At 43.6% G+C, this 27,081-nt stretch overlaps 2 protein-coding genes across 2 annotated transcripts in view; one reads left to right on the forward strand and one right to left on the reverse strand.

Annotated features, from left to right (window-relative positions):
* LOC146830711 (uncharacterized) overlaps positions 1-27,081 on the reverse strand; it is a 148,756-nt gene that overhangs the window by 73,536 nt on the left and 48,139 nt on the right. The window lies entirely within an intron of this gene.
* Positions 1-27,081, forward strand: part of KCNQ3 (potassium voltage-gated channel subfamily Q member 3) — a 732,470-nt gene that overhangs the window by 24,685 nt on the left and 680,704 nt on the right. The gene's annotated exons all lie outside the window — the stretch shown is intronic.

The raw sequence follows: 27,081 nt of genomic DNA on the forward strand, positions 1-27,081 counted from the left end.
TAGAGGTAGAGAGGTAGAGGTAGAGAGGTAGAGAGTAGTAGAGAGAGAGGTAGAGAAAGGTAGAGAGGTAGAGAGTAGAGGATGAGTAATAGAGAGTAGAGAGTAGAGAGAGAGTAGTAGAGAGTAGTAGAGAGAGTAGCAGAGAGTGAGTAGGAGAGAGTAGTAGTGAGTAGTAGAGAGTGAGAAGTAGAGAGTAGTAGCGAGTGAGAAGTAGAGAGTAGTAGAGAGTAGTAGAAAGTGAGTAGTAGAGGGAGTAGTAGAGAGTAGTAGAGAGTGAGTAGAAGAGGGAGTAGTAGAGAGTGAGTATTAGAGAGTGAGTAGTAGAGAGTAGTAGCGAGTGAGTAGTGGAGACTGAGTAGCAGAGAGAGAGTAGTAGAGAATGAGTAGTAGAGAATGAGTAGTAGAGTGAGTAGTATAGAGTAGTAGAGAGTGAGTAGTAGAGAGTAGTAGAGAGTGAGTAGTAGAGAGTAGTAGAGAGTAGTAGAGAGAGTAGTAGAGAGTGAGTAGTAGAGAGTGAGTAGTAGAGAGTGAGTAGTAGAGAGTGAGTAGTAGAGAGAGAATACTAGAGAGTGAGTAGTAGAGAGAGAGTACTAGAGAGTGAGTAGTAGAGAGTGATTAGTAGAGAGTAGTGGAGACGTAGAGAGTGAGTAGTAGAGAGTAGTAGAGAGTGAGTAGTAGAGTGAGTAGTAGGGAGTAGTAGGGAGTAGTAGAGAGTGAGTAGTAGAGTGAGTAGTAGAGTGAGTAGTAGAGAGAAAGTAGTAGAGAGTGTGTAGTAGAGAGAGAGTAGTAGAGAGTAGTAGAGGGTGAGTAGTAGAGAGTGAGTAGTAGAGAGAGTAGTAGAGAGTAGTAGAGTAGTAGAGAGTGAGTAGTAGAGAGTGAGTAGTAGAGAGTGAGTAGTAGAGAGTAGTAGAAAGTGAGTAGCAGAGAGAGTAGTAGAGAGTAGTAGAGAGTAGTAGAGTGAGTAGTAGAGAGTGAGTAGTAGAGAGAGAGAGTAGTAGAGAGTGAGTGGTAGAGAGTAGTAGAGTGAGTAGTAGAGTGAGTAGTAGAGAGAGTAGTAGAGTGAGTAGTTGAGAGTGAGTAGTAGAGAGTAGTAGAGAGTGAGTAGTAGAGAGTGAGTAGTAGAGAGAGTAGTAGAGAGGGAGTAGTAGAGAGAGAGAGTAGTAGAGAGAGAGTAGTAGAGAGTAGTAGAGAGTGAGTAGTAGAGTAGTAGAGAGTGAGTGGTAGAGAGTGAGTAGTAGAGAGTAGTAGAGTAGTAGAGAGTAGTCGAAAGTGAGTAGTAGAGAGTGAGTAGTAGAAAGTAGTAGCGAGTGAGTAGTAGAGAGTGAGTAGTTTAATTTAAAAGGAACACAATGAGGAGGTTCATTTTGCCATAGAAATTATGATTAGTGAGGAAAAAAGAAAAATTAAGGCACATTTTGAGTGACTTATCAAATCCTCTTCTATTTCAATAAAAAATTCTGACATGCAGACTGAAACATGCACTTTCAATACCAGCAGCAGACTTCCCTGGTGAGCAGTAGCTTTACTACAGTGATCTAATGAGCAACTAGAGTGCTACCATTCAGAATTTATCGAAAATGTGGGACACATCTGAATGCCTTCTTGATGGAATCAAAGTTAACAAGCATTGAAAATGCAATAGATCTCGCCCTCGTTTAAGTTAAAGCAATTCTGTTTGTAATTAGGTGGCTTTTTAGCTTTGCTTGTATTAGAGTTTTTCAAACTTTCATGTACATACCATGCATATGTATGCATATATGTATATGTTTGCATGAATTTATATTTATATAGATATGCAGATTATATTTACATGTTTATATATTCACTGAAAAAACCTTAGGTTTCACACACGTTATAGTTACGAATTAGCATTTAAAAAACCTTGCAAATTCACTTAAAAAACCATAGGTTTCACACATGTTATAGTTAGCTGGACATTTCACTCGTAAAAAACCAATGAAATTCCCCCGTTATAGTTAGTGCAGGCAACTATAACTCACGCGACCGCAATCCTCTGCTGATGACGTCAGATATTACATCACTGTATTTAGACACTTATTTACCCATGTCTTCTTCCATTAATCTTTAGCTATACATATATTACAAATATTTATTTTTCATAAAGACACATATGTCATCAGTGAGTTATAGGAGGCGGGATTGGTGGTAGTGTTTGTGCGGAGGTCGGCTCCGCAAATCTGACACGCCTCTCGCTTTGGAGCTCCGTGACGGCCGACAAACTTTTTGTTTGATGCTGGTAGGCATGACGCGGCGCCCCCCCCAACCTGGAGTGAATTTGGAATTGGGGAGAGAGCAGCGGATCGCCGCTGTAGGGGCAAACATTCCAGCTGGGCATTTCCACCTTCAATCCTGCTCAGATGGAAAAAGCCGGGACTCTACATAGACGACTACGTCGTAGTTTAACATTAAGCTTGGGCAAGGTACTTACTTTCACCCATGAATGTTTTGGATCAGCGGTTTTCTATGAGCAGGGACGGCATTTTGGGACACAACCAAGGGGAGAAAGAAGAGAGGTACTCACCTGGCGAACTTTCCAAGTCCTCTTTCTATGTAAATGATGCTGCTCCAATGAGACTCCTTGATGTTGTATATAAACAAACTCCCGCGAAATTTTAAAACATTGGCAGTCAAACGCATTACTGGCAGGAAGAAGGCAACCGCCGAAACGCGTCCCAGGCGCGAGACTGATGCCCATCACGCTACAATTTTTGTGCTGGAAGGTGAAAAATAAAGCCTGGCTGTTTGAAGTTCCCCAGCTGTGTCAGACCTGCTTTCTTATTAGGAGGCGGGATTGGTGGTAATATATATATATATATATATATATATATATATATTACCTACTGGCGGTCGCCAGTAGGTAGTTATAGTTAGGACCTATTTTCCATAGGAAATCCGCAACATTCTATTTGGAATAACGTTGGCGTCGATTGATGAATCTTTGCAAAATTTTCCAAACTTTTGGCCAGCTCCTATCCTGAAAATTTCACGGTGATTCGTCAAGCGGGGGCCAAGAAAAAATGGGGGTCCCAAAACGCGTTTTCCCCATGCATTTTCCCATAGGACCTGTTGACGCAGCTTCAGCCCGAAGTGCTGAACGGAATTACACCAAATTTGGCAAAGAGGTAGTCCTCAGGTCAGGCATGTGCCTTTTGCTTAACCCCTTCTTTGCCACGCCCTTTCCCCCTCCTGTGCCGGGCGTTTCATTAGTGGGCGGGTTTCATGACGAGATAGTCTCGTCATGGGCACAGCGCGACCGTGCTCCATGACGAGACTATCTCGTCATGGGCACCGAAGAGGTTAAATGGTGTAAATCCGTTCAGTAGTTCCTGAGAAAATCAAAAGTAAAATCACATATATATCTGGGTGGAGCCTAACCACACATCTCATCGTGAGATCTGATTGGCTGTCAGCACTTTATCCAAGAAGTGTTGGCAGCCATCTTGGGACCAATATACATGATAGCACCTCATTAAAAAGCATTGCAGTTAATAGAAGGTTTTAAGACTTTAGTTACATTATAAATCATTTGTTGATGGTACCATACTCATTTTAGGAATTGTGGTGTGTTCTAAGGTGAATTTACCATGTGAAAAAGCCTTCTGCTGTGATATCATGAATCATGTTTGAGAGAAAACTATTTTCTCATGCTTTTCCCACAGAGGTTTGGAAGGTGATCTATAAGCTAACTAAGAGCATATTTTCTGTAAATCCACATAATTTTTCTCAGTCATGTGAGAATGAAGTCTGACATTCTCAGTAAAACATGTACACCCAACAAGGGCAGACACTGTCAGTTGATTTCTTTGTGTTCTACTGCAGCTTCCCAGAGTGTTCTAAAGAACAACTAGAGCGCTAACAGTCCTACTTATGACAAACGTATGGCATACCCGAAGCCATCTTGGTTGGAAAAAAGTGGTAATTCTTAAAACATTTAATTTAAAAAGTAACAAAATGAGGGGATTCATTTTGCCATAGAAATTATGATTAGTGATGAAGAAAGAAAAATGAGGGCACATTTTGAGTGACTTCTCAAATCCTCTTCTATGTCATTAAAAACTTCTGATATGCAGACTGAAACATGCACTTTTAATACCAGCAGCAGACTTCCTTGGTGAGCAGTAGCTTTACTACAGTGATCTAATGAGCAACTAGAGTGCTAACATTCAGAATTTATGGCAAATGTATGACATATCTGAATACCTTCTTGATGGAATCAAAGTAAAAAACTGAAAGCATTTCCTACTGAGGAGACTGCACTAAATGAGGAAATTAGGAAACTTCATAACAAATAAATCTCCCAAGATGGCCACCAGACACAAAAGAGCCTAAATACAGCACAAATATCACCCAGATGTAGCCCACATGTAGCCCAATGACAGAAGTGTGCAAAACACTTATTTTTTGTGTATTTGCAGTTTTATATAGTGCAGACTTGTCAGGTATTGGAATGCTTTACATGAGCATTGGTTACATCACACAAGATCAAATTCATTTTGGTTGTAGACATGGGGAGATTAAGTGATTTGACCACAATCACAGAATGTTGAGCTGAAGCAGAAACTCCAACCTGGTTCCCCAGTTGCAAAGTCTGCAGCTCTGGAAGTAACACCACATCCTCTCGCCAAGGTGCAACATTTAATCAAGTGGTCAACTGGATAAAAAAACATAAAGATTACAAATAATTTAAAAGTTCTTTGTCGCTATTTGAAAACTCAGAAAATATGTCCTCATTTTAGTTTTTTAGAGCACTAACCATAATTTTGATGCAAATAAGACCCTCTCATATATGTAATTTCTAAAGGAAATACTCTAGGTATTACAGTTTTGATTGCATCAAGATGACGTCAGGCGTTCCACACTTTTGTAATAAATATAGAATGTTAGCAATCTAGTTGTTCATTGGGATACTGTTGAGAGGCAGAGGCCAGGGGCACGGACTCTGAAAATTGAAGGCAGGTAGGAGGGTGCAAAGGCAACAATTTAACCACACTGGGCAGGCAGGAAGGGCAGTGGCAGGGGCAACAAACCAACAATACAGGACTGGCAAGAGAGGATGTGGCAATATAATAGACCATTGTGGGCAGAAGAAAGAGGCAGTGGTAGTACAACCATACATGCCAACAGACCCATTTCAGCCAGGAAACGTCCAATGTTTTAAGCTCAAATGAGCTTTATTTGATCTGTCTCCTGTCTACAATCTCCTCTTTTTCAATGTAACTCAAAGGGGAAAATCAATACCCCAGTTTTTTTCAAAATCTCCCTCTTACCAAGTTCAAAATGTTCGCAAGTATGGTACATTGAATCATGGTAGGCAGGAGGAATTGGGGTAGGGACATGGACTCGGATAACAGATGACAGGAGGGACATGGAGAGGTGCACCAAACTGACCCTACAGGGCAGGCATCAGGGTTTGCAGCAGCACAATACACCGCACAGCGCATGCGGGACGGGAGTGCAGCACAACAATCCATAGAAAGCAATAGGGAGGGGACAGGACCATGCACATGGACAACAGAGAACAGATGGGAACGAGGCAATGGTAGCTAGCTGACCATAATGGACAGACAGGAGAGAAAGCTGCAGCATAACAGACCATAAAGGGCAGGAGGGACGGATCAGGGGCATTACAATGGAACAGACAAGCCAGGAGGGAGGGAATAGGGGGTCTGCACATGGAAACAGAGGGCTGGGGGCAAGGTGGCAGGGCAGGAGCAGCAAGATGACCATGGAGGTCAGGCAGGATGGGCACTAGAAACAAGGCACACCATGGAGAGCAACAATGAGACTATGGTGGCATACACACAGACCATGGAGGGAAGGTGGGAGGGGGTCAGGGGCAGCTAGCTGACCACACAGGGAAGGTGGGAGGGGCCATGGCAGCACAGAAGACCATGCATGGCAAGCGGGAGGGTTAGTGGCAGCACAGTGGCTATGATGGGCAAGAAGGAGGGTGCAGGGGCATGCACAAAGGACCATGGTGGATAGAAGGGAGGGTCAGGACCTGGGCACAGACAAGAGAGTTCAGGGGAAGGGGCCTCACAACAGACCACGCGGGGCAGGCAGGAGGAGCAGTTGCAGCACAACAGATCAGGGAGGGCAGAAGGGTGTGGCAGTAAAATGGACCATGGAGGACAGGAGGAAGGAGATAGGGGCATGGCATGTGGACAGGCAGGGTGGAGGTGGCAGGGACAGGTTACAGTCATCTGACAATGCTAGGCAGGTGGGAGGGGAGTGGCAGCTCAACAGAACACTCAGAGTAGCTAGGAGTGGCAGGTCCATGGAGCATAGTGGGCAAAAAGGATGGAGCAGGGGCATGCACAAAGACATCGGAGGGCAGGGGGAAGGAGAATAGGGGCAGCAAGCTAAGCACAGAGGCTAAGCAGGAGGTCAATGATGGGCCATAGAATTGGGCAATGGAGGGCAGGGGGAGTGGACTGGCGCATCATGCTAAATGGAGGGCGGTGGCAGCACATCAGACCATGCATGGCAGGAGGGAGGAGGCTAGTCCATGGATTCAGACAACAGAGGATAGGGAGGAGGTGGATGGGGCAGCAAGCTAACTGTTCAGAGAAGGTGGGTATTAGGAACTTTATTTTTTTTTAAATGTGCGAACTACTTAAAATATGAACAAGTATGCAGCATAATCTCACTTTTATTCAGGAAGAAGAGGACTTTTGTGACTGTGACTCCGGGCTCACTTGGCAGAAACACCCCCTGACCCTCCACCCCCATTGCAAAATGTAATGCCCGTGAAAAGGGTAGGTGGACGCAGTGTTATATAGGACAAAGTCCTGAGAGCACGATTGAAAATGAAAACTAGATGTAGTATATGGTATAAACTATGCACCAAAAAGTGTGATATAAGATGAACCGGGGCGTGAAATATAATATGCAATACATTGTGCGCAATGACAGATTCATTGGAGAGCGCGAGATAGCACAGGCACTAGCGCGTGCTATGCGATATGCGCCTTGGAGTGTAATATGCACAGGGCAATGTTGTGTAACATAACTAGTCTCTGAAGTTGTAATATAAAATATGTGCTGGGGAGTGTAATGTTGCATATGCACTGTGACAAAGATATGGATCCCACATTGTAATATGTATGGCATAGTGCTGTGCGTTATAACATACACATCGAGGAAGGCACGTTAGATGGGGCAATATAACCCGTGCGAAGGCAAGTGTGGCATGACATATTCACGGGGTGGTGTTACAGTGTACATGGGTTAGAGAGTGTCATAGCATACGCACTAGCTGGTGGAATACAACACAGAGGTGTGAGGCAATCGGCGGGCACTGGTGGGTGTAACACAGCATTGGGCTCAGCCAGGAGCACGCTGTGACTCTCAAGTGAGGTTCATCTCCTTTCCAGAGAGTAAAATAAAAAGTATTACACATCCGGCGGTGGATGTGTTTTTTATTAACCGTGAGGGGGGTTTCTTGCATAGTTTGGTCGAATTTTTGTCCAATCCCCTTTGAATGGCTTGGTGTGCATGTATATTAAATGTGCCCGTCAATAGCTACCCATGTTTGTATAAATAAACGACAAGGGTGTCTACTTGGAGAGTACCCACCGGCGGGGGCGCCGGGATTAGGCACGGTAGGGCGTCAGACACGTCAGAACTTCACTAGCGGTGTAAATACATTCCATGTGGATTCATTCTATGCATAGTCGCCTTTTAATGAATATCACGCAAATCGTCATGGTGATAGGTACATACGGTTTGTCCAGCATGTCCTAGGTGTTTCTATAAATATATATATTTTTAAAATAATAAAAAACAAAGGCCGGCCCCGGGGGATGGGGTCCCCGGAGCCATAAGTGGCCTGAGGAGGGGGGCAACGCAGCCCCCTCCTAAAGAATTTAAATCAAAAAAAGGCCATGACCCGGGGGTTGGGGTCCCCGGGGCCGATTAATGCCTTGGGAGGGCCAAATTTATTTTTTTCAACAAAAAAAATTAGGGTGCAGGCCCTGGGATGGGGTCCCCAGGGCCAGTAAATTAGAAAAAGAAGGGGGGCCACACAGCCCTCCTTCTTAAAAAATTTAAATAAATAAAAGACCGGCATCGCGCTGGAGGCCACGCCCCCTCCTTGCAGCACTCTGCAAACGCGCCTCCTGGCCAGTTGTAAGTTGGGGAATTAATTCCCCTTCAATACTGAGGGTCCCTGAGGGCCAACTAGCCCAACAGGTATCTCCAGTGTGCGCCAGGGAGCTGCGTTGCAGACAGGTGTTTTGAGGCCACGCCCCTTTTTACACCTCTATGCAACGCAGCTCTGTGGCACTTACTGGAGGTACCTAGTGGGCTAGTTTGACCCTAGGGACCCTTAGGATTCAAGGGGACTTAATCTCTCAACTTAGAACGGCCACAGGGCGCGTTTACACAGTGGTGAAGGGAGGGGACGGTGCCTGAGGTGACGTGTGCATGTCATGAGTGATGTCACTGACCATGTCATGAGTGATGTAATATGTGACGTCATCAGCAGTGCATTGCGGGCGCGCGAGTTATAGTTAGCTGAACTAACTATAACGTGGGAATTTCAATGGTTTTGTACGAGTGAAAAGTCCAGCTAACTATAACGCCCCTGAAACCTGTGGTTTTTCAGTGAATTTCTAAGGTTTTTTAAATGCTAATTCCTAACTATAACGTGCCTGAAACCTATGGTTTTTTCAGTGAATATATATATATACACACACACACACACACACACACACACATATATATATATATAATATTGCAGTGGTGCATGCCACACAGTAAATTCCGCTTAATAAAATGGCACTCCTTCTCTTGTGTGCAATCCTCTAAATCCGTTTCTAGTAATCAGAACGTGAAACACTGTGGAGATATTACAGGAATACATGTTCGTCTATAGTACCGTGGACAAAGTGGCAAAGTAAATGATAGAAAATGGAGATGACCTATAAATAAGGACTTCATACATGCATATAAGGCAGAGGATTGGTGGAGATTCAGGCATGGCATACGGTGCCACATGCGGGTTATTAATGAGGCCATTAGAGCTGCAGCTTATAGCAGATGCATGGAGAGGTGGTCCCCGCCTGCAGAGAGATGAAATCAATGGAATTGACGAGAAGGCTGCAGCTGTTCCCCTGGTCTGTAACTGATACCAAGCCATCTCCAAGCAGAAGGCCTCCTCAGGCTGCTGGAAAGGTCAAAGTAGGCACTTGACTGTGGAATATGAAAGCTTGTCTTCTTCGGAAGTGGACCAAATTAACTTTTGAGAGCGCTTGCTACAGAAGTATGGATTCCGAACTGGTTGAAATGTTACTGAAGGCGAATCTGCAGTATGGAAAATTAGAAAGTCACAATATTCTTATAAAGGATGCAGATTATGAGAAGTATCTTAAAATAAAATAGTGAGTGTTTCCTCCCTTAGTAGAGTAGGAATTATGGGTTGGCTTGATCACTATTAAAAAGAAAGGTTTCATCTTAGAAATACGCTTGGGGGAAATCCAATCACATAAGGCAAGTCCTTCTTTTGTGCTCATATTAAACAACTCCTAGTACCTGTATTATGACAATAATCACCATTGGACACAAAGGATCAAAAATTATAATATTTAAGCAGAACAGTTATATTTTCAGTGCCGTGGCCATGTCAAGGTGGTCCACTACTTTTGATCCGCCAACCTTCTAATGCAGTAGTGTCATCAAACGCTTAAAAACAAAATGCACTCTTAATTCACTCCTAGCTTCTGATTGGAACAATGGTCGTTCTGACCTCATTCCTGCGCAATGAATACATTTCCAGCAATTGACTGCATCACAATTCAAAAAATCAAGTTATCACTCCAATGCAACCCATCGTTGGAGAAATGCTGCTCTGCCACCACCCCGCTCTGCCGCCATCACAGAAGACTGGGTTTAATATGCAACAGAGTGTGTGTCTAAAAACAGCCACACATGTGACGCTCCAGACATCATACCTTAAGGCTACGGCAAGCCATAGTCAGTCTGTCCTGAGATAAATCATGGAACTGCCCTGGCAGAACTCACATCCAATCTTCACTGTACCCGCATAGCCATAGAGCAGACCATTCCAAGGCAACACCCATTTTATCTGCCACCCACCAGCCTCCTTTTACAGTCGACTTTCAGGCTTCCACAAAGTACAATATCTTTCCTATGTTCTTGGTCTTTTCCCTCAACTGCAACTCATCGGCTGCAATGACAGCCCTTGAGTGTGCTGCTGCATTATATATGTTAAAGTGTGTTCTTCCCCACTAACAATCTTTTAGACATTTAGTGGTAAATGTTAAGTACATTGTGACAGCAACGTTAGTCAGAGCAGAGGACTGAAAATCACTTTTCTTGGAGAGGATGGGAGTTTACCACATGGACTTTTAGAAAATATAGATGAAAATGGTGCACTTTAACTATATCATCTGGTAACATTGCTCAAAATGTCATGCACTATAAAGATCACTTTATGGGGGATTAGGTTTTCTCCAGGGATGTTTTCTGGTGGTACCCCTGACAAATAGTTCATTATATAGCACAACAGTCCATTAAATATGTGGAAACTTGGTAGAATGTTACAGCAATTTACACCAAGGTCTTAGAACACCGCATGTTTCTCATAATGGCCCAGTTGTCACAATTCGCAATTTTAAATGATGTATCATTTAAAAACACACTGCTCTGCAAGCTTTCACTATGCCTTGCCGTCAGGTTCTGTTTATTCCCTAGTTGCCCCTAGATACATCCCCTAATAGACGTCACCATTACTGAAATCCTCATGAAAGATTCTACATTTCTTCTTAGGAGATGTGCAGAGCAGTCACAGGCCAGTGCAGCTTTGTAATCTGCCTGGCATTCACTTTGAATTTTGGTTACAAATATCCTGCTCTAATACCCTGCAACTGATCCATACCCAACAGGCTGAGTAGGCTGCACTTCCACTGCTGCCTTCATGTGGTCTAGATATTACTATGAAATTATTCCCCTGTGTCTGCCTTGAGCTCTGACAGGCAGTCGGGCCAACCCCACTGTAGCAACAGCTGCTCTGGGAGAACCCAGGCGCATTAATAAAGAAAAGCACCGATGCTGCTGAGAAGGCCTCAGCGCACAGCATCGGTTATATTTCCAAGAGTCCAGAGTGAAAGAATGAAAGGTGGAAACAAACAAAATACAAGGAGTTTCCCTTTGTCGCAGTTGACAGTTTTTATTCTGCCCCAATTAGCAGATGTTCCAGTGTCTATATTCTTCCAGATGGCACACATTTGCAGTTTTTAGCAATGCCCAGTTCACCCTGCTCTTTTCTAAATACCCCAGCTATCACTTTGCAGTTTCCATTATTCTGCTGTCAGCTCAAAGGGCCAACACTACAAAAACTCTGCACTGCCTTAATGTCTAAGTTATCACATTATTGAAAGTTCCCTTTATGCCCCAGCAAGCACACTTTGATCTCTTCCTTAAGTCTGTCAGTATGAGGCTCTTTTTAGCACAATCCATGGTCCTTCGCTGACTCTAGCTGGAAAAGGAACTGGCTTTCTTGGCAACAGCCATTCACTGGGTTTGCTGTGTTCTTGGACCTTGCATTCTAATGCCTGGTTTGCCTGCAAGGGGAAAGGCATCGGCACCGGAAGGGCAGGGGAAGAGCGGCAGGTCCCGTACTGGCGGGATCAGCAGCCCCATTTTGCCTCCCTCTTTGGGGCGCTCCGTTCAGCTCCTACCCTGAAAGTCTCGGGGTGATTCATCAAGCGGGGGCCGAGAAAAAATGGGGGTCCCAAAACGCGTTTTGCCCATGCATTTTTCCATAGGACCTTTAGACACAGCTACAGCCCGAACGGCTGAACAGAATTACTTGAAATTTGGCAGAGAGGTAGCCATAAGGTCAAGGAAGTGCCTTTTGCAGGTCTGGTGTAAATCTGTTCAGTATTTCCTGAGAAAATAGCATTTAAAAGCATATCAATATCTATACGCGCGCACCGTGCGCGCACCGTGCGAGCACCCTAACGTGCGCGAGTGTAATTCTGATTGGTGGTTACATGTTAGTCAACGTTCGAATCGGTCGAAATCAGGAAGTGTCGGCCGCCATTTTGTTTGTTTTCAGTGCGAGAGTGAAAAAGGAAGGTGGCGAACGTGAAAAGGGGGCAGGGTAGAGAGTTCCTGACCCCCTAGCCTTTGTCAGGGGGTCCCTGAAGGACCCCGAAGGCAGAAACATTTTTTTTAATTTTTTTTAAATCGCGGGGGTGCGCGCACCGTGAAAAAAAAAACATAAATAAATTTTAATACGTAGTTTATTGTAAAATAAATATATAAAAAAATAATAATACATAAATAAATTAGCATTTAAAAAAACGTACAAATTCACTGAAAAAAAACATAGGTTTCACACGTTATAGTTAGGAATTAGCATTTAAAAAACCTTGCAAATTCACTTAAAAAACCATAGGTTTCACACATGTTATAGTTAGGTGGATATTTCACTCATAAAAAACCAATGAAATTCCCCCGTTATAGTTACTTCAGATAACTATAACTCGCGCGACCGCCACTCTATCACAAGGATGATGTCATCAGTGATGTCAAGGGTGATGCCACTGACCATGTCATGAGTGATGTAATATGTGACGTCATGAGCACAGGATTGCGGGCGTGCAAGTTATAGTTATCTGAAGTAACTATAACGGGGGAATTTCATTGGTTTTTTACGAGTGAAATATCCACCTAACTATAACATGTGTGAAACCTATGGTTTTTTAAGTGAATATACATATATATACATTTTCAAGCAATATATATGTGGAGTTATTATTTGGTTCTCAGCAATTATGTCATGATATTTTTGTATGACAATATTTCACACACGATATTCTTAGAGTACACTGACAGCATATTTTAATTTTGTGGCCATCATTTTAAAGTTTTAGTCAAATGATGCTGCTTTGGGAGGAGTTTTCGTTTGCCCTATATTTAGGACAAACATTGGCCCATCAGCACCCCATACCACCTGCACACATATCTATTTGCCGTCAGTGAATCCTCTTCCTTTCAAGTGAATGTAATTCTACACCAGCATAGCCCAGATCTTTAGCAATGGTGCATAGGACCCGACTGGGCCCATTGCAAAAGTCTTGGGATGGGGCACAAATTGTAGTCTAAAATACGTGCTTTAGGAGACACCTTTTCTCTTGGTGAGTGGTCAGTCATGGAAATTGCAGTGGCAGAAGCAGTGATTCACTTACTGACTGAGCAATCCTGCCCTGCCGCTGTAAATAAAAGATCTTCCTTTTGTTATTGTCCTACCAGAAGAGTTTCCCACAGCACATTTAGTATTAAAGATGAGGCAAATAAGCACCTTCTAGGAAGCCAACCTGTGCCAGAATCTGCATTTTCTGACTCTTAATAATATGTTGTATTGATTTTTAACAGCGAAAGGGAAGTTGGACATGATGAGTATGAAGGAGTGACTGGTGAATTTCTATTGGCTTTCTCCCCTCTGGTGTTTTGTTAACATACAATGCAGCTTGTGAGAAGACATGCCACATCCAATTAAGAGTTTCCTCTTTAGGTTTTAAACTCATTTGGGAGAGATTCAATTAAAGATTCTTATAATCGCTCTGTCCTCCATGCTCCCACTGCTGCTGACATTTGCTAATGAGGAGCAAGTAGAGCACCCACCAGGACTACGGCCTGTAAAAATGCTGCTTTGGAAAGCTGTGCCACGTGCTGAACCATCTGCACAGGTGAGGAGCACAGCATCACTCTCGCATTAAAGCACTCTAGAGAGCAAAGCGCCTGAGGCCTGGTCAGGAGGCCTCAGCCGGCAACAGGGGGAGACATGCACATGCCCTAAAAGTGAAACCAATGGAAGAACAACACGAGCAGGTGAAATGTTGTACATTGATCATGTAAAGTAAAGGACAAAACATTAAAAAGTTAACTAAAACTGACAGTTCCACCCATCCTTCATTGCTCAGTACTGTGGGATCCAATCGGGGCCTCCAGTTTGTAGTCACATGTGTACCAGCTTCTTCAGGTGATACTCATATGCAACCAATTCCATTGAAGAGGCTTCACTGCAATTGTTTTTCTTTTTTTTTAACAAACTTTATTTTTCATTTTTACTTGACATTAGAACATCAACATCACAGCATACAGCAAAATGTAAGCCCCTTAAAAATGGAGTTGTAATGCTGGGGTCCACACGACGTCTCTTGAATTCCACAGAGGTGCTGGTTTACATTACAGTATCATGCAGGACTCAGTGCAATTTTAAAACATTCTATTAAAAAATTTAAAAAAGGACCAGAGGGCCAAGTGCATTTAGTGGACCCATCATCTAGAGCTAGGAATACACACTACAGTATATTGTAGAACCAATCCAGAGATGTGCCACTGTTTATGCCTTTTGTAGAGCAATTTCAAAGAGACATCAGATCCCAGAATGTGTTTAACAATGGGCTGAGTGGGACCTTGTAGAGTCAACTTTATGATTTTGTGTGACTGGAAATATCTGAGGCTGAGCAGCATCAGTTCAGCATGTGAGATTGAATAGCGTCACATGAGCGATGGTTGCTCTCAATATTGGGGTCATAGTGACTTACTGTATGAGGCTAAGCAAGCCACATGAAGTAAAGTAGCCAACACTATTTATTCCTATAATTGGCTAGCTTGAGCCTGTGTGCCCAGCAGAATTCCAATACAGAGCAATCAGCAGAGTTGATATTGAAAGATTCGTACGATATTAAGCATCTATACATCAGCAGAATTCACCACTAACCTCAATTATAGGCAACATCTGTTGGCTGAAACCTGTGCACGGGGGGATTGGCGTGTTTCTAGATTGGCCACTCTGCCACTGTGGGGTTTCCAGGTGGGGCGGTGTCAAAGAGGCTTCTCTCAGAGCTGGTTGGGATACCATGACCCAACCCTTAAAAGTCATCGTGGCCTAGCTCTAGTTGCAGCCTTCTGTAGTGTGGGGCTGCTTTGAACACTTTTGCATAATAAAACACAAATCCTTCATAAAACCTGCATAATATTTACACATACATAAAAGGGGTTTGGGTCGGACCTTTTCATCCATTATTCTGTTTTTCTCATTCACATCATGCTTCTGCCCACTACATCATTAAGCAAGGTTTATTTATATAAAATTAACCATCTCACCATCTTGCAATTCCAGACCTACTGGCTTTGCCAGTGCTAGTTTGGTTTTCAGTCCAGCGTTGTCTACCTTTGCTGATCCATAATGCAGTACTCAGTTGTGACTAGCAGTCCACGTTTTAGCTTCTTTTTCTGTAAGCTCATCAGAATATAAACAGATAAAAGAATTACACGAGTCACGTTTTTTCAGAAAATTGGCTATTTTTGAACACCCAAGAAGCCTTGTTCCTCTATATGACTTAGCCAAAGATTTAATGGGTGCTACATTTTCTCACACCCTTAATGAAGATGTAGGTAACACAATCAAGTATTTTTTTTGCTGCATATATATATGAGTATATCTATTTGTTTAAAATACCATACAATTTTGTTTCCAGGAGGTTAAGAAAAATCAGGAGATCCTGCAACACCATTGATAGGGTAATAGAACAATGTCTTTTTTTTTTATGGAGTTTTATATCACGTGAACTTGACTTGAAGGTATTGGGTGTCAGAGCGCTTTACATAGCACCAGTAGCGTTAAATGAGGACACATTCATTTTATGTTAGGCACAGGGAGATTAAGTGATTTGCCCAGAATCACAGGATGTTCAGCGTCATTGCCGAGACTCGAACCTGGTTCCCCAGATTTGAGGGCAACCGCCCTAGCCGTTTGGCCAACTCCTCTCCCCCATCATGCGCTTGCAATTTTCAAGTATCATTGTTCGAAATATGTATACATCAAATATCTGAGCCATGTTATTTCTCCGAAATGAATGCCTTGTTATGTTCAATCCACTTACTGGTAATTCTATCACTCTGAGTTCACTATTCCTCGCTTCAGTCCTTACTCTGCGGGGGTGGACTCTCCTCCGTAGCATAAGGAATGCTTCGAGTAATGGGTCGAGGAGGCAATGATTTGCTGATCGTCTCAAGCTCTGGCTGTCCCAGATACACATGATTCACTCTTTCAATCCATAATCCTGTAGATAGACTCAGCTCAGTTTGAACACAAGTGAAGTGCTGGGGCCGGGCCTTTAACAGTCCACTGCATTGGCCCAAGTGGATTGCCTACAATTGAATATTTTGTGATGTCCATAAATATAGGCACTGATTTTCTGTCTTCGAAAGATGGAGGGCAGATGTTCTTTCCATTTAGATTTCCACTTATGGTAAATGCTCATGCGGGTACATGATTGAAAAACATATATTATAGATGTGCAACTGTCAATAACAGAGAGGCTTTCGGAGTGACATCAAATAGACAGCGCAAGACCCTGAGGTGAAAAACATCCCTGTTATTCACATTTTAGCTATCTATAATTTTAGGATGTATATACCTCCCCACATCATCTGCTCATGATTGCAACTTATATCCAGGAGCAGAAGAGTAATGTGGAAGTAATACATAACAAAAATATTATGGCATCCTGCAACCTCCCACCCTCTGTGCCATCCCACCACATCCCTGCTAACAGTCGCATTCTCAACTCTCATTTTGAGAGTCGGGACCCGGCACCATGCTGACAATGGCTTTTTGTGAGTTGTGTGTTTTTCCCATCAGGATGTGTCTGCAGAGCCCCACGCTGACAGCTGAGAAGGCTGCTGGTCACCAGTGTTCTCCTGCATGCACCAGGCGTGCTGGAAAGTGGCAGTTCAGACCACTAGTTGCCATTCCACCCCAGAGCTCAGGCTTCTGGAGACTTGATCTACCCAGCAGATCAAAGGGGAACTGAGTTCTTCCCCATGTGACATCACAACAATGCGGAACCACTTTGGCTACCAGCAGTTGTGACGTTACAGCAGTGAATAACCAGCTTTCGATCCAGTTGTCCACAATTAAGGCTTCCTATGAGAGCAATATAATAACAAAGTAATTATCTTTCTGGTTGGTTCTCTATACATTTTGCTGAACCTATCAAAAATGAACTAAAGAATGTGCCTTGGAAACATGCCAAGTGCCTGGACTTTATTTGCATTGCAGCCTGCTTCCTGGCCAGGTCATGCCACCAAGACCTGTTGGGGCATATGAATAAACAATATGTGTAGAGTCAACCAGGGGCAGCACCGCCTTTAAAGGGACCATTCCAAAAACCAAGCCGACATCACCAAACAAAGCAACATTCTAGAATGCCTATTGTTGGTGATTGTTAGTGATATGATTGGATCATGTTGAGCTAAAATAACTCTTTGTTTTCTCGACAGTGGATGGCGCCTTTAAGCACCATAACCTGCAAAGCAATTGAGGATGGTTGCAAACTTCTGAGTAGCTGGTTCTCAAAGAACTGTTTTATTTTGAATAAGTAACATTGGCATGGACGACTCATATAGTATTTGTAACATGATAACATAGTAGGCCTTTGAGTCGTGATTTCATAGGTGTTTGGCAGTAGAGGGATGAGAGATACCTCAGCTCTATTCTGAGACAAGAGGTTATCTTTATTTGGCGTGTAATGCGAGTTGCTTGCGGAATGCTGAGAGAAGCAGAAATACTGAACTACCAGGGTTTTCCATTTATTTCACCAGCAATATGGATGTTATTTCTGTGTGGCAAATGGCCCGCAATGTGGAATTACTGTGGGATTCAGCATGGCAGGTTCCATTTCTCCTGTAATTCCTCATTTGTCGATGCACTGTCATTGTCTAACTAGGTATATTGCAGTAAGCCAATTTTTCTGAGTTTCATATTAGGTACCACTGATGTGGCAGTTTTTCTTAAGGAGATCCACAGAAGGCACTATGCCCGATCTCAGGGTTTGGTTAGTGGTGTGTTGGCAAAGACTTTGTCCCAGGTTTGACTATCAACATGCATGTTTGAAGTTTTGATTCTTCTCCCTTCTGCTGTACAATTCATTGAGTAGACTGAGTTCACCATTGACAACAGACTTACAGTTTATCAAAATTAGGGATATTGCGGTGATTGTGAGCTTATACTTTTCCTTTAGGGGCCTCTAACTATAGTTCACCTTGCAGTGAGTAATGCATTGTGTGCATGTGACTGCAATGCTCCAAACAGCGGTACACCTGTCCCATTTTGTTATCAATGCATAATGTCCTGAAATTCCAGTTTGGAGATTGCATGACTGCAGCTTAGATTTCTCTTTCTCCCTATGATCTGCTGCTTCTTCCCCATTATGCGAGATTAAAAGGAATTAAAACCAATTTTCAAAGTCCTGTGGTGATACTGCCTTACCTGCTGCCCCAAAGCTGTTCCCGTTTGACTTCTGTCCATCTGACCCAACCCTTCAACTTCATCACAGTGGCCTTCACCACCTTCAATCAGTGCTCCAGTGTTCACTTTGGATAAGAGCACACTTTACTATATAAAAATCTAAAGAGCACCATTCGTAAGGTCAGGCACAGCACCAAGGGTCAGGCAGGCTTACCCTGGAATGTTAGTCCAAGTACTTGTAGTCCTTAGAGATGCACTGATTTCACTCACCCCCCACCCTTCCTTACATATATTTATGAAGGCCTATACCATGCCAGAAATGAAGGGAGCATAATTTAGTATTTCTCTATGAAAGCTGTATTCTTTGGCATCATTAACGAATATGTTAAGACAAAATTGCAGATAAACAGAGCGTCTCTGGACAGCTAAAAGCAAGGTGGATGAGATGCACTCTGGATTCTCCATCAGGCCGGTCATTAACAAATAGGAACAGCTTGGCATGGAATTGATTATGGCTATCACAAACCACTTGATGAATGATTAAAAACAAATTTACATGAGCATGTTTTATTTTTTCAAGTTCCTTTTTCTTCCTTTGTACAATGTAGTGGCCAACCAAGCGACCTGTGAAATATGATGGATGCTTGAAAATATCTGCACCCATGTGGAACTATTTGGCATGTCTCAGTCTTTTTAACATTGGATTACTCCCCCTGAAGGCCAATAACTGCTCAACATAACATTAGAGTGAAGCTTCATGTTGGTGCAGTGTAGGTGCCTGTGACCCTATGGTGCCTTGGGCGGTTTAGCATCCCTAGGTAGCTGGGGAGTTTGATGAATTACTCTGCCTGCAGTGTGTTGTGTGTTAGTGTCCCTAGGATGCAGCCTAGTGTCCTGGCTCAGCATAGGATGCTGGGTAGTTTAGTTTGCGTGTGTTAGGGTCAGTGTTCAAATGTTGGATGAATAGCTGTATCTGCCATGTATTAAGAGATTACTGCCTTGCTGAATTCTCTGGATATTGAAATGGTCACTGTTAGAAATGGGATTTCTGGTTGGCTAGGGCTTGCGCCTAAGCCAGGCAGAAACCACCACTCTAGTCAGGGCAAGGTAGTTACATGCTGAAGATAACCCCTACTCACCCCCTTGATAGCTTGGCACGAGCAGTCAGGCTTATCCCAGAGGCAATGTGTAAAGCGTTTGCACAACACACACACACACAGCAGAAACACACTAGGCACACTACAAAAGAAACTTCACACAAGGTTATAAAAAAAAATTGACTTTGTATTATCCAAAACACATTAGAATCATAATCACACAATATACACTGTGCCAACTGGCACTGGCAATATTTACAGGGGATTATATACATGACAGGGCCAACCGGGCCACTGTCAGAACCATCACAAGCACAAGTAGTAGAAAGTAAGCACAACCAGTTACTTCTGGCACAATAATGACCTCAGCATAATATCTAGCAACATAAACGCATTATGTATGCATCACGGCAGGCATAAAACTCATAAGCATAATCACATTACGCAACCTCTGTAGGCATAAACACACTATGCAGTAGGCATCATAAGCATAAACATATTATGCAATAACTCACAATTGGGAGGGTACCTTAGTGACACTCCCCAGGTGCATACATCACCTTAGGGCCTTGCGCCCTATCACCACCATAAAGCTGAACCCAGGCCAACTGGCCTTTCTAGGGGGCCCAGTGCCCTTTGTCCAGAATGTCAGGGCTTGTACTGGGGCCTTCCACTGGCCCTTTTCCTGCCAATGCAACCAAAACAACGGTGCTCAATGTGCTGGGGGCGTGGGGTGCTTCTCACCCCTTCCTTATTATGAAAACATAATACCCCCGTGTTGCAGCTGCCCGCTCTCTCTCGCAGTGCAGCTGGAAATTATGCCTGGCACCACTGTGCAAGGGGAGCCTAACTCGGGACTCTGAACACCAAATTGCCGCTACTCTGAACACCAAATTGCCGCCAACGGTGCAGCTATGGCGCCAAAAGAAACCGATACCAACACTGCTCTGTGAGCCCCGTTCACCGGGCTCCTCCTGGGGCCTGCACTCGGCACCGACAGTGCCCCGTAGGCCCCCACTCCTCAAAATCGGCACTAACCGTGCCTGGGGAGTGTCAACCCTGCTCCACACTCGGACCCCACTCACCGGGGCTCAGTCGTGGACTCCGCTCCTCTGCTCCAGGACTCCGGGAGGCTCCTTCTCATTCCTGCCAGGTATCAGGAAGACGGCTGATCGAAACGGAGAGCCATCGAGGCTCCGGTTGAGCCCCTCCTCTTTCTCCTGCTGTCTCTGGAGACCGGCCTCCCCTTCTGCCGGGGGGGAGGCGGGCATGCAACAGATGGAGCCCGTGAAGCTCCGAGGCCTCTCGCTTCTCCCTGGGTTCCAAACGTCCTCCAACGCGGGATAGGCTCCCGCCAAAAGGTCGACGGCGTCTCTCTCTCGCGGCCCCGCCCACAACCAGACAAGTTGCCTGTCTTCCGGGTCGGGCCACGGCGGTTCCCTTCAGTGGCTCATCAGTGTGGGGTGGGCTCCTGCAGTTTAGCACACAATTTCGGGGTGGGCTTCCGCTCAAAGGAGCACAAAAACAGGGTGGGCTCCCGCTATTAAATAAGCATTAATGCGGGGTGGGCTCCTGCCAAAGCCAGCAATGCGGGGGAATCCCCACGTCAGATTCCCTCGGAATCGATTGCAGCTCATTGCTGCAGAGGCACAGGCACTCCTCCTGTCCTGGAGCCACCAACAATAAAGGTGCAGCGCTTACGAGGCACTGTGCCCCCAACAGTTCCAGGGTAAAGGCTGGGCCCAGGCAGGCCAGCACACAGGGCCCTCCACCATGTTTCTTGGTGGTTTCTCCTGGGGCCCAGCAGCAACAAGTCACAAGGAAGCACAAAAAGCACAACCTTTACATGGGGTCACAGCCCCAATATTTTTTTTTTTAGCACTCTGTTTACAGGGCTCCTCTTCCCCATTGTCAGGTGGGGGCTCGGTCATCAGACCACCACAGGGGGGCGGAGCCAGCATTCACCCAGGCAGGCACAGAACTATTCATGGTCAGGGGACTACTCCTCCCAGTACTCCAAATGCAGATCTCCCATTCAGCCTAGCGCTGACTCACCATGCCGTCCCTGGAGCCACACACACCTTACAAGCCCCTGTCACTCCAAAGCCAGACATGCAATCCACATCAGGCAGGCAGACACATAGCACACAGAAATACCAACTTCTAAAACTGGCAATTCTAAACTAGGTATAATAAATCTGCGCACACCATTGCGTAGCATTCATTATCACTATTCCAAACATACCAAACTTGACCACGCTGCTCCTCTCATATCAGGAATTATCACTGAAACACTTATCAGGGAATCCCCAATGCATTCCTTTAAGAGGGCAGCCTCACAGCAGTGAGAAACCAAAATGGCTGTTCGTCACTACCAGGTAATGCCACCTACCTACAATGCACCTTGCCCATAGGACTAGCTAGGGCCTATCTTAGGGGTGACTAATATGCAGTAAAAGGGGGGTCACAGATGTGGCACACACTTTAGGTGCCATGTCACAGCGGCAGTAACACTGCACGCACAGGCCCTGCAATAGCAGAGGCCTGAGGCAGGTTTGAAAGGCTATTTTGGTGAGTGGCGCAATCAGCGCTGCAAGCCCACTAGTAGCATTTAACTTACCGGCCCGGGTATCTGAGATACCACTTTACAAGGGACTGACAGGTAAATTAAATACTCCAAACAGGTGTAGACCAATCTTTACCATATTTACCACAGAGAGCACATGCACTTTACACTGGATAGCAGTGCTAAAGTGCCCAGAGTCCTAGGACCACCAACAGCATGTCAGAAAAAAGACTAGGAGGAAGGCAAAAAGTTCAGGAATGACCCTGCAAAAAGGGCCAAGTCCAATAGTCACATATGTTTCTTTTCAATTGTTTGGAGTGTCTCAGTCTATCTTATTTAGGATTGCCACTCCCATCTGATGTTCAACAGCTGCTAAAAATAACATTTGTTGAAGCTTCGTGTCGATTCTTTTAAGGCTAGTAACGCCCTTTGTATAGCTCCACCTTTGACAGCCCTGTCAGAAGTCATTATTGCCGCTCTAATAGGATTACTCTCTAAATTGTTATTTTTGTGGTTTGCAGTTTGTGAATGCTCCAAAAGTACAGCATTGAAATGTATATACTCTTATTGTAATGTCAGAGTTTTTCCTCTACAAGTTTATTCTCTACAACGTGCCTCCACGGTAAGACATTTGTAGACAGTTGTGTCTTTCACAATCATCATGGACGGGCCAGAAAGTCCCTGAAGCTAGAAATGTGGCTCCTTTGCACTGAGAAGAGGCCGTCAATATGTGTGTATGCATAGAGTGGCACAAAACACCTGCACGTGCCCTGGCTCTCAATGGTTGAATGCTTACTTATTGGCAGAGGCTAAAAATCAAGTTTACAAATTTGACAGTGTCTCCCTCGTAATTGATTTCCATGCTACTCAACTCGATCATGAAATCTAATGATAAAAACTGATGGCTTGAGTTTAATGTTTAATGAATCTGATTCCCTCTGTCCAAGGGAAACTCGAAAAACTGTTGTGGTAGTAAAACATCTATTCCCCAGTGTGGGAAAGCAGGGTCCTAGATGATTGTTAGCAGTAGGATCAATGTGAAAGGGGATATTTTAAACCAGCTTCACTTACCAATATGCAAAGAGGAAATGGCAGTGCGCTGTCTGCTAAAAGTAATATTTTAATATTTAGGATCGAGCTACTCGCTTAAGTCATGGGGCTAAGTAAATTAATGGGTTAATGTATCCACTGCAAAGATCTTTGTCACCTGGAGGTAGGGAGATCATGTCGCTCCAGGTTGGTACAGACGCTATCTTTGGTCCTGAGCATTTCAGATACAAATACATTTCAGGTGTGTAACTCTATTTAGGTCAATGAAAGCAAAATTCGACTACAACATCCAGGATGCTCTTGGAAACCTCACCAAAGTTGATTTAGGCCTGGATACAGCGTCCTTATTTTTAGTGCTGCTAGGTTGCAGTGGGGTTTGATGGATTACTGTCCATATGATGGCTCACTGTGTAGTCTAATAGAGTCCCTAGAGAGGAGTGTTCTGCATTTGTAATTAGAATGTAGCATTGTGTGGTGTCATTAAGGCGCATTGTAGTGCCTTGGTAAGGGTGTAGGGCACTGTACTGAGGCAGTTTTCAAAGGCTGAAATGAATAAAGAGATTTCCGCCTTGGTGAATTCATTAAATGCTGAAATGGTCACATTGGTCTCTTTTGAAATAAGTTTACTGGATCATTTAAATTTTTTCACAACTACTAGCTAAAGTGTGTGGAGTTTTGAAGAAAGGATTGTGCTAAAGAAAAAGTCAATGTTATACTATTGCAAGGCACAGTAGCTGTTTCAAATGATGTGTGTAACAGCAGGTGTCTTTCAATTCTGTTTAATGGAAGACACAGCAATATGTTTCAGTGAACATTTTCTGTCATAGATTAATTATAAGCATTATTTATATAGTTAGATATTTCAGTTTGTAAAGTATCAATCATTCCGTAGAATAGGAATGAATAACTTTTGTGTTCCTTACCGGAAACCCCAACAGCAAAATTATTTGTAAACATAACTTGAGCTCCTTTGGCACCACAACTACAAACTGCTACATCACTTTATGCCTGATGTACAAAGATTCCTAATAAGAAATTGTAAGTAACATAAAATAATGATTTGCAATTTGTTATTTCTTGTTATCTACTAAAATGGATTGGGTTCAAATGGGTCATCTCGACTTCTACCGAATGGATTGGTATTTTGTGTACCAGATGTACAAAGCACTGGGTGGAAAATACTGGTCAAAATTTACGACTAGTGTTTTTTTGGCCAGTGGTGTATTTTGCAGACCATCCAATGTCCTACTACATTGGTTCTCAAAATACTAATTCCTACTGGGTCGCAATTCGATCTACCTCATAAATAGAAAAAAGAAAGTGAATCATTTTACAAACTTTTTTTCGGAGGTAGGACCACTGCCTGCTCCTAACAAATGTTTTAGTCTACATTCACAGAGGGGGATAAGTCCATGGGTACCTCTTCCTGTTTACGTATGGCTAACACTAATTTGGATGTCGTGATAAAATATGAAGGTTTTGGGCTCGGATGTCAGTTGCAAAACATTAATATACAAGTAAATAGAATTCGGAAGGGACGCCTTTTACATTCCCCTTCCATATACCGATTTTAAATTTAGTCTGAAGCCCAAATTGCGATTCGGTAACGCGATACCAAATCTCAATTTGAGTTGTGTACATTTAATAAAGCCATTTTGAGGTCACAAGGGGTATCAAATTTGACATTGCAATCGCAAAATCGCTTTATTCGTCAGACCCTTATTACGGTATGTTGCTCGGATATGAGTTTACCGTAAATAACTGAAAAGACAAGAGGCGTTTGGCAAAACAAGAACAAGTTGATTTAATTAAATGCTTCAGTCGGGAGAGCCTCAACAGAGTGCCTCTGCTCAAATTATCTTTGTGTACAAAGTTTTGCCCGCTGTTTTATACTGTTCCCGAGATAAAATAAAGCAATTTTCTACATTCCAAAAAAGCATGTTTTGTTGGGGGCCAATTTCCATAGACCTGTTTGTTGTGCAACTATTTATCTGTGGGATCGATCAGGGTTTTCCTTTGGTATGCGTTTGTCTTTAGGTTAGGAGAGACCCCACCTGGCACCTGGTATTCAATAGGCAAGGGTCGTAGGACTTGCCTAACCACGTATCTCTGACTCAGGGTTGATGGGGATGTCACCTTGGGTGAATCCGATAGCAATGATACAAGTTCATTGGAACTCCTGAAAATATTATGGCAGTCACTGGTATCATTTTCATTGGCATCCTTAACATTGTGCATACAGTTGTCATAGCATACATTGATATTGTTTTTACTGGTATTGACACAGTTAAGTTTGCTTAAGTCATAACGTACATCAACATTGTTTTTACTAGCAACAGAATTGTCATTTGTGCATGGATTTTGATATACATTGATACCGTAATATCCTGTACCTGCACAGTGGCACCGACACCGGCGCCACTGTGCAGGTATAGAATATGACATACATTGACATTGTATTGATGGGTATTGGCATGGTCATGTGGGCACAGGTTTTGTATACATTGATAGTGCTTCTGTAGGTATTGCCTTTGTCAGCCTGCAGATATTCATTGACATCGCATTCACCCATTCCAATAAGGGCATCCAAAGAAACAAGATTATTTCTCTTTCCGCAATCTTCATCTGCAAAAGAAATCTTGTCCTATAATATGATATCATAACAAAACAGAGGGACTGAGAGTAATCAAGCTCCAGCACGCACATTCCGTACTGTAATAATACCAAAAAAAAGTGTGTTGTTCCTAAATAGAAAAGCCTTTGCAATGCATAGGTCTCGCATTACTGATAGTTTGAGGTATTGGTGTTGCAAATAATAATGCAACGCCAATAGCTCATACTTTCAGTAATGCAAGACCTAGTGCATTGCGAATGCTTGCTTAGTGAGCCAGGAACCAGCATTGTACGTCTCAGTGCAGTACCGCAAGCTGCTCCTAGAGGTCTCTAGTGAGAAACGCATAAGAATTGTATGTCTCAGTGCAGTACCGCAAGCTGCTTCTAGAGGTCCCTAGTGAGCAAGGCACCATCACTGCATGTTTGGGTGCAGTACCGCAAGCTGCTCCTAGAAGTCCCTAGTGAGCAAGGCACCAGCACTGCATGTCTAGGTGCAGTACCGCAAGCTGCTCCTAGAGGTCCTTAGTGAGCAAGGCACCAGCACTGCATGTCTAGGCGCAGTACTGTAAGCTGCTACTAGAGGTCCAGCACTACGGACCTCTTTTGGTCACATATGATACTGCACCCTGCAGAAGTTATGCGCCGAGACACCCAAGGGTATTTGTGTGCTTTACAAATTGCTTAAATAAATAAATAAATGGTAGATCTACCCTACCCATAATGCATTGCATGGAAGACCGTGCTATGAGTAAATTCAAATAGTTATGTCCATATATACAATTAGTAGCTTTGAAATGTGACAAAAGAATTATTACATTATTTCGGAGTAGGTTGTACTCTGTGTGGAGCTGATGAAGGGAAATTATAGACTGTCTCATATAAATGTGAGATGTTCTAGTGAGTGAAGTAAACACTGCCAGCCTAGCTTAGGACCAAGTGTGTGTTTTGCCTGAAGCCTTTTCAGAAAATAGTGCCTTGAGGCTGTAATTAAAAGCTAGGGAGTAACAACACATGTAACAGGGGATGTCCTCATGGGAGGTTACAAGAAGAGATAAGGCGGTACTAAGGAGGGACTACTAAGCCTATTGACCAATGAAAAGCCATGATTTACAAAGGACAGGAACAGGAGCCAAATAAAAAGATGGGCGGAAAGCGCTGCCTAGGCTAGACCAAAAAAAACTAAGTTAACTCCATTCTTTGCCATATGTCGGTCAATAGGTACAATGGGAACTTCATAGTTACTCTTTCCACATTTGGAATGTATGTATGGTTGGCCGAAGATCCCTCTATTCCCAAGGGATCTGATACGAGTGGGGATTAGGTAAGTAGTGGTGTGTGATACCCTCTTCCGATTGTGTGTTCTTTTGGCATGGCTGGGAGGCCTTACCATACAATATTCTCACGATACACATAGATGGACCTTGGATTCAACAACAATAATCTTT

This window comes from Triturus cristatus, chromosome 5_1 (genome assembly GCF_964204655.1).
Source record: "Triturus cristatus chromosome 5_1, aTriCri1.1, whole genome shotgun sequence".
In the NCBI taxonomy this organism is placed as follows: Eukaryota; Metazoa; Chordata; class Amphibia; order Caudata; family Salamandridae; genus Triturus; species Triturus cristatus.